Below are 9,226 nucleotides of genomic sequence, written 5' to 3'. Positions count from 1 at the left end.
ATGTCACAGAAAAAGCAGAGCTGGCTCTGGAGGCTGAGAAGAGGGGAGGTTTAAGCTGGGCCCTTCGGGTTGCTTAGGAGTTGGCTAAGCAAAGACAGAGGGAAGCAGGACACTCAAATTGCATCATAAACTACAACACCCCATAGGCTCCTCGCTCACTGCTGTTATGTCAGTAAACTAGAAATATAGGGACAAGTGAGACAGATATAGTCCTTGCCCTCATGGAGTACACTGGCTGGGAGGCAAAAAGAAAAAAGAAAGAAAAAGTCATCACTGATCATTGCTGTGGAGGAAATTGCATTCCAGCATAGGGATGAGTGGGTTTTGACCTGAAAGTGCTGAGGCAGGGATTTCCCAGATGGAGGGAACAGGCATGGGAGGAATGAGCTTGGCAGTTTAAGGGACAGAAAGGAGACCAGTAGGCTACTGGGGCTGGACCAGAGTGAAGGAAGGGGAGGGTGATATGGGTGAGTCTGGGGGATGGACAAGTCCCTTCCCCCTATCTGAGCCACAATTTCCTCAACTGTAAATGGGATGATAGAGTTATTATGATGCTTCAAGGAGATGCTGCATGCAAAGGCCCTAACCTGCTCTGGTTCACATCCTTATCCACAGAATCCACAGCAGCAGTAATGTATGCCAGGCCTGAATACCCAGGTGTCACCCTAGGACAAAAGTGGGTTTGCCATCAGACCTGTGCCTGGTATCACCCCAAGGACATGCACTGAGCTGTGGATATAGCTCTACAGGCACCAAATACTCTCCCTCTGTCTTTCTGGGCACCACAAACATCCTTAGGTCTCCCCATTTTTGTGATGGGTGGCCCAGGCTGTGACAAAGGGACGCAGTGCAAGAACATGGTGACCGCCCAGCCAGTGTGGCTCAGGGGTTAAGAGTCGACTCATGAATCAAGAGGTCACTGGTTCAGTTCTCCATCATGCCCCACATGCCAGGATTGTGGGCTCGATCCCCATTAGGGGCATGCAGGAGACAGCCACCAATGTTTCTCTCATCAATGTTTCTATCTTTCTCCCTTTCTCTTTAAAAATCAATAAAAACATTTCTTAAAAAGAACGTGGCAACTAATGGGTTCTGCCACGTGGTGGGGCTGGACCAGCTACTGTGGCAGGAGACCCAAGGCGGCGCCTAGCAAGTATGGAAGATTTGTGACATCATGCTGTAGAGGCGCCTAGTGCCAGGGTGGGAATTCCTGTGTGCAGGGGTAAAGGGAAGAAGAGGATACATTGGGACAAACTTCTGGAAAAGGCCCTGTGGAAGCTCCCCACCTCAGCAGTTTTGTTGCCCTGAGCCTCTGTGTCCTCATCTGTAAAATGGGAGAGCAGCTGATTTATTTTATATATATATATAAAACAATGACATGATTTATTGTTTTATATATATAATATATATTTAAATATATTTTTATTTCAGAAAGGAAGGGAGAGGGAGAGAGAGATAGAAACATCAATGATGAGAGAGAGCATAGATTGGCTGCCTCCTACATGCCCCACACTGGGAATTGAGCCTGAAACCTGGGCATGTGTCCTGACGGGAAATCAAACCCATGACCTCCTGGTTCATAGGTCGCTGTTCAACCACTGAGCCACGCCGGCCAGGCATTATTTATTTAATTTTATTTTAGAGACAGGAAGAGAGAGAGAGAGGCCGAGAAACATTTATCAGAGAGAAACAGCAATCAGTTACCTCCCACATGCGCCCTGATGACCAGAGATCAAACCTGAAACCTTCCGGTGTGTGAAACAACACTTCAACCAACTGAGCCACACTGGCCAGGGTTAGAGGACATCATTCTTATAAAGTGTTTGGTGCGGTGCCTGACACTTAAGATGTATTCAATAAAATTAGCACTTATTCCCTGGGCACATATATCATTGGCCCCTTCTCTGCACCTGTTTCCTCACCTGTAAAATGAAGGTCACCCCAGTACCTATCTGTAAATGAGACCCAGCCAGCCGGGCACATGGTGGACAGCAGTCGCTGTGTCCATTTCTCAGGAGTGCTTCCAAAAGCCTCGGCATCAGAGCAGATTCAAAACCTCTGGTATCGGGTGGGACAGCGTTTCCCGAATTCACCTAAGGTCCAGACTGAGGAAGAGAACTTGTCAAGGTGACCTGGTAGGCGAAGGCACTGATCCACCTACCCCTTTCCTTCTCGGGGTACCATCCTAGATATGATCAATGACAAGATGCTGTCTTACCTGGAGAGCCAGGGCCTCCTCATCGATGGCTTCTCCCGGGAGCTGAAGCAGGCCAAGGAGTTTGAGCACATTGTGAGGGACCCTAACATATGCGAGGGTGTGAGACATTGAAGCCATTCTTCCCTCCCCACCTTGGATGGAGAGCTGAAGGGGTGAGACTAAGGGGAGAGGAGAGGACCAGAGGGAAATAGAGTTTTGTATTATCAAGGGACAGTCAGGTTGTTGGAAGCTTCTAGAACCTGGGTGAATAGCTAAAGAGTTCTATGAGGGCATGGACAATGTCATTTTAATATCTCCCTGTACAGTTCCTGCCCACTGGATAGGAGGGGGTTTAGCAGCCTCTCTGAGCCATAAAGATGGAATACAATTCTTTATTCTATCTTCATCTATTTATTCTACTACCTCTGTTTACCTACCTCTATTCATTCATCTATTTATTCCCCCAAAGAGTCCTTGAGAACAGACTCTGTCTTGGGGAGTTCATGAGACAGATTTGATCCCTGCTCTTAGGATGCCAACAGCCAGAGCAATAAGTGACCTGTAAAACAAAAAATTTCTGGTAGAGGTAAGTGCAATGAAGAATAGACGACAGAATGACATCTGGAGCAACCCTATTTCAGTTTGGGTGGTCCAGGCAGCCCCCATGAAGCAGGGACATTGGAGAGCAGAGTGATGGAGGAGGAGCTAGCTGGTGCTGGGCAAATTAGAGTGAATTTCAAGTTATTTTTACACATCAGCAATGCTGATGACCCATCAGCCCATCGGGGCACCTGAACAGCAAGGATTGGAGCATCTAGAAACAGCTGAGCAGGAAAAGATAAACAGGAAGGCTGCAGGCCTTCAGACATTTGGTGAATTCCAGTTGCAATGTCTTCAAAGAAGTCCAGCCAGGAATCAAACAAAGGTTGCTGGGTCAGGATAGCTGCCACCTGGGCAGATGGGGCCCTGCCCTTGTTCGCACCTCCATTGGAGCAATTCTGCACTTTTCTGCACTCATCAGCCCTGGGCCAGCGGCTGCTCTAAAGTAGGCTCCCAGTCACAAATGCCAGATGAATGGACTTCTCAAGTGGCCACAAAGTCTTGGAACAGAGGCTAGAAACCCCCAGTCTGGTGTATTCAGTTTGGATTGTAGAATTTGGGGCCCTTTTAAATTTATGGGTTTGGTTTTTTTTTAAATTGATTTCACACCTTAGTCGTTTTGGCTCAGTGGATGGAGCATTGGCCCACGGACTGAAGGGTCCTGGGCCTGATTCCAGTCAAGGGCACATACCTCGGTTGCATACTTGATCTGATCCCCAGCCCTGGCTGGGGCTCATGCGGGAGGCAACCAATCTATGTGTCTCTCTCAAATCAATGTTTCTCTCTAACTCTCCCCCTTCCTCCACTCTCTCTAAAAATCAATGGGAAAATATCGTCGGGTAAGGGTTCACAAAAACAAACAAAAAAATAAATAGATAAAAATAAAATGATTTGGCAAATTTAAAAAAAAATTTATTTCAGAGAGAGGGAGAGAGGAATAGAAACATCAATGCTAAGAGAATTGTTGATTGGCTGCCTCCTGCCTGTCCTCTACTGGGATGGAGCTCACAACCACGGGCATGTGCCCTGACCGGGAATTTAACCATGACCTCCTGGTTCATTGATCTATGCTCAACCACTGAGCCACACTGGCCAGGCTGACCCTGTTTAAATTTTAAATGAGTGGCCCACTTTCAAAAATTAGGAGATGCCACATCAAAACTCCCCGCTTCTCTTGAAAATTGCCTGACTCGGTAATGTGGGGCCCACATGTCCCCATGGTAACAGCCGTGTGAACTGGTCCTGAGCTTTTTACAGAGCCTAGCACAAGAACGTTTGTTACACTGTTAGCATCCCACTGTTTCAAGGAGGTCGGCATTTTTTGCCCAGGGTCACACAATTCAGGTAGTGGAGGCAGGACTGGGTTCAGAATCTGGCCTGGCCCTTGGTTGGCACTGTATGTCCTACAAACACACAGGAAGCCCCCCAGGATGTGCTCTGCGCAGGCATGGTGGGGAGGACCAGACAATCCATGTGCAGGTCCCTCTTAATCCAAAGCAAGCTGTTCTGCTTGCTGCCCTTGACCCACTGAAAATCTGGGCAGCCATCTCTCCTTTGGGATTTGTCCCTGTGCTTCCTTCCTTCCAGCACTATTTACCTTGCCTCCCTCCAGCCCTTGTCTGCCCTGTACACTGCAAGTTAACTAGTGAAACTAAATCTAGATTTAGTGTACTTAGGTTTAGGTTAATGTACTTAGATTTTGGTTCAATACGTTTTGCCCTTTTTAAAATCCATAAATATTCCAGTATATATTTTATAAAAGATGACTTTTATAAGATCATAACACTTCCATTATCATACCTTAATGTTATCAGACAACTGATCAATATTTAAATTTCCATAAACATCTCAAAACCTTTTTCATTTCACATCTTGTTTTAATCAGGATTTTTAAAAAAATGAAACTAGCCGAGACTGGTTTGGCTCAGTGGATAGAGCGTCGGCCTGCGGACTGAAGGGTCCCGGGTTCGGTTCCGGTCAAGGGCATGTACCTGGGTTGCGGGCACATCCCCAGTGGGAGATGTGCAGGAGGCAGCTGATCGATGTTTCTCTCTCATCGATATTTCTAGCTCTCTATCTCTCTCCTTTCCTCTCTGTAAAAAATCAATAAAAATATACTTTAAAAAAAATGAAACTAGACCACTATATCTATATATATGAAGGGAGAGGGAGAGGGAGAGACAGATAGAAATATCAACGATGAGGGAGAATCATTAATCGGCTGCCTCCTGTATGCTCCCTACTGAGGATCAAGCCTGTAACACGGGCATGAGCCCTGGACTGGAATCGAACCCAGGACCCTTCAGTCCGCAGGCTGATGCTCTATCCACTGAACCAAACCAGCTAGGGCCCACCTTCTTCTTCTTCTCTCTCTCTTTTTTTTTTAATTTACTGATTCTAGAGAGGGGAAGGGAGAGAGAGAAACTGATTTGTTGCTCTACTTATTTATGAATTCATTGGTTGATACTTGTATGTTCCCTGACCAGGGATCAAACCCACAACCTTGGTGTATAGGGGATGGTGCTCTAACCAACTGAGCCACCTGACCAGGGCTATTTTGATCAGGATTTAAGTAAGGATTACTCACTGCAATTGGTTGCTATGTCTCTGACATTCTTTTTCATCTATATGTGCTCCTTCCACCTCTGTTGCTTTTGTTTCCTTGCAATTTTATTTATGGAAGAAGCCGGTTCTCTGGTTCTTTTTATTTCACACAGTGTGGATTTTGCTGATTGCAAAGTCATTTTTTTTCCTACCATGTTCTTCTCTCCTCTATATTTCCTATAAGTTGGTAGTGTGTCTCTAGAGGCTGGTTCAGGACTCAGACTATTTTTCAAGCGTACTTCATAGGCATTGATGTGAATTTGTAGCAGGTGTCCTGCATGCTTAGCTGTCTCTGCCATAGCTGGTTTCTTGTTTAAATGTGTTAAGAGGAGTCAGGTCCCTGACTGTTCACTGGGCCCCAGGAGGTGGACTTGAGAAAGTGGGGGAAACAGTGTATTGTGCTTGCAGAGTTCTTGTTCTTTCTTTTCTTTTTTAAAACAGTAAACACCTTTATTACTGAGCTAAGATAGGAGGGAGGGGAATTTATTTGCCTTTCTGGGCCTTGATTTTCCTCAGCTAGAACTCCAGCCCCCGGCCCTCAGCACATAGCCACCTGCCTGACCACACCGGCCTGGTCTTGAAGCGAAGCAAACCAGGAGCTCGCCCTGCTGGAGCCGCTCCTCAGGAAACTGCTGCTTTTGGCATTCGTTTCCCTTTCATCCTCTTCCTTTTGCATTTTGTTTTTTGTTTAAAATCGCTTCCTCCTCAGGAGCCTAAAGCCTCGTCCCCTCCTTGGGGCTCGGGTGCAGTGCACAGTGGGACTTGCACCACCGTCGGTATGGTCCGCTGTCAATGAGCATGAATGAGGCAGTTCTTCATCAGGATCTTGGTGTGGGCCAGTTTGTTGCTGGATGCATTGTAGACATCAATAATCCTCACGTGGTGCGTACAACACTTGGTGCCCTAGAAGTTGCCCGGGTCCAGCCTCAAGGCACAGTACTTCTTGCTGCCTCCCTGCATGTGGACTATGTGGACGGGCGCCAGCTCGTATTTTCCCTTCTTGTGGTAGGGGTTTCTCTTGTCCCTGGCCTTGCAGTGCTTGGGCCACTGTTCTGAGAGATGCCCATGGCTTGGGGCTGGCTGGAAAAGTCTTTTTTTCTGTCCAATTCTGCCACCCAGGGCTGTGATACTCTCTTTCTCAATGGTCTGCTTCCTCCCGTTTACTGGTACATGAACCAGTGAGTTGGGTGTAGAGCAATGTGGTTATTTCAGCAGGCTCCTTCTTGCCTGTCTGCCACACTCTTAGTAAGGGGTCTGTCTTGGCCTGAATTGTGCCGCTCAATCCATATGTTGAGGTCCTAATCCCCACCACCTCAGAATGTGACTGTACTTGGAGACAGCATCTTTAAAGAGATGATTAAGTTCAAATAAGTCATTTAGGTGGAGGCTAATCCAATCTGACTGGTGCCCTTACATGAAGAGATCAGGACATTAAGACATACACAGAGGGAAGACCACTGAGGACACAGGAAGAAGACAGCATCTACAGGTCAAGGAGAGAGGCTTGGGGGAAACGGACCCTGCTGACACCTTGATTTTGGACTTCCAGCCTCCAGAACTATGAGAAAATATAATTTCTGTTGTTTGAGTCACCCAATCTTTGCTATTTGGTTGTGGCATCCCTAAACAATCCATAGCATCAGATAGTGACTGTTGTAAAATGCCCATCAACCTCTTATTTCATAGTTTTGTTTTAGCTTAAAAAAAATCTTTATTGTTGAGAGCATTATAGATGTCCCTATTTTCCCCTCAGTGCCCTCTTCCACCTGGTTCCCACCCCACCCCAGGCCTTCACCACCCTATTATCTGTGTCCATAAGTAATGCACATATGCAGATAAGATCTTTGGTTAATCTTTTTCCACCCCCTCACCCCTACTGCCCCGAGATTCTTGTCTGTTCCATGATTCTATTTAATCACCAGTTTATTTTGTTCATTAGACTTCTTGTTCATAGATATGTATTTATTGCATATATATATATATTTTTTTTTTTCTTCTTCCTCTTCTTAAAGAATATGCACCCTTTAACATTTCATGTAATACTGGTTTGGTGGTGATGAACTCCTTTAGCTTTTTCTTATCTGTGAAGCTCTTTATCTAACCTTCAATTCTAAATGATAGCTTTGCTGCCCTAGCTGGATTGGCTCAGTGGATAGAACGTTGGCCTATGGACTGAAGGATCCTGGGTTTGATTCCCATCAAGGGCACATGCCTGGGTTGTGGGCTCGATCCCCAGTAGGGGGTGTGCAGGAGGCAGCCAATGATTCTCTCATCATCGATGTTTCTATGTCTCCCTCTCCCTTCCTCTCTGAAATCAATAGATATAGAAATAAGAGGCCTGTAAAATTGTTTTGCCCTTGTCTATGGGGTGGAGGGCAATTGTGTAGCTCTAAAAACTGACCCCTTTTCTCACACTCTAGATCAGCCGTGGGCAAACTACGGCCCGCGGGCCGGATCCGGCCCGTTTGAAATGAATAAAACTAAAAAAAAAAAAAAAAAGACCGCACCCTTTTATGTAATGTTTACTTTGAATTTATATTAGTTCACACAAACACTCCATCCATGCTTTTGTTCCGGCCCTCCGGTCCAGTTTAAGAACACATTGTGGCCCTCGAGTCAAAAAGTTTGCCCACCCCTGCTCTAGATCTTGACAAAAGTTCCAGAAAACTTTTTGGTAAGCGCTGCTGTCATTGCAAGCCTATAGTGAGATGGCAGAGGCTGGAGGCCGATTCTTCCTCATCCCAGTACCAGCACAGGGCTAAGGGAGTGCAGTGCCTGCACAGCAAGCCCAGGGTGCTAATCTAACCTGTCCATGTGACCCTAGAACAGTGGTTCTCAACCTTCTGGCCCTTTAAATAGTTCCTCATGTTGTGACCCAACCATAAAATTATTTTCGTTGCTACTTCATACCTGTAATGCTGCTACTGTTATGAATTGTAAATATCTGATATGCAGGATGGTCTTAGGCGACCCCTGTGAAAGGGTCGTTAGACCTCCGAAGGGGTTGTGACCCACAGGTTGAGAACCACGGCCCTAGAGCAATAGCATCCCTCTTCTGGCCCACTGGGCTACAAGGTGGGCTTTCTGGAGGCCATCAACTCCAACAGAGACTGGTTCCTAACAAATGTGGAATGTCACAGGGTTGTGAATGGTCCCACCTAAATGCAGCACTTTTGCTGGCCTCTGCTTGGTGTTGCCACTTAAGTCTCTAGACGCAGGCAATCAGATTCAGAATGTGAGACCTGATAATTTTAAGTGTTAATTAATACTCAACCATAAATCCAAATGGAACACTCCTGCTACAGTGTGTGTGGGAGACAGTTCAAGTGGCCCCTTAACTTACTCTCCCATCTCCTGTCATCCTTGGGAGGCCATGGCCACCAAGCACTCGAACTGGCGCCATTCCCATAGACAGACTGTTTCCACCTCGATTCTCTAATGAGAGCACATGTAGCAAGGCCAGGCTGATTCTGGTGAGGCAGGCCGGATCCATGGGAACGCAAATCCCTGGGGATCATCCTGGGTGCTCTGCTACCCAAGTTCCCAGAGGGAAGAACAGGGTGCACCTACAGGGATATGGCCTCTTCCTCCCAAAACAAAATCAGAGGGTAGAGTCTTTGGATGGGGCTAGTACGCCCCCCTCCCACTCTCATTAGCCAAGCCTTGTTCCTTTACAAACACAACTGCGGCCAGCACACAGTTTTAGACAAAAAGCACTTTATTTAACAAAAAAGAAAAAAGAAAAAAATGGGGATGGGGGAAGAAAAGTTATAGGAAAGTACAACGTGCCTGCTGAAACTATTTTATATTTGTTTTCTTAAAAAA

The sequence above is a fragment of the Myotis daubentonii genome, chromosome 5, assembly GCF_963259705.1.
Source record: "Myotis daubentonii chromosome 5, mMyoDau2.1, whole genome shotgun sequence".
NCBI lineage: Eukaryota > Metazoa > Chordata > Mammalia > Chiroptera > Vespertilionidae > Myotis > Myotis daubentonii.
The sequence above is the reverse complement of the archived record's forward strand: the minus strand, read 5'-3'. Positions refer to the sequence as shown.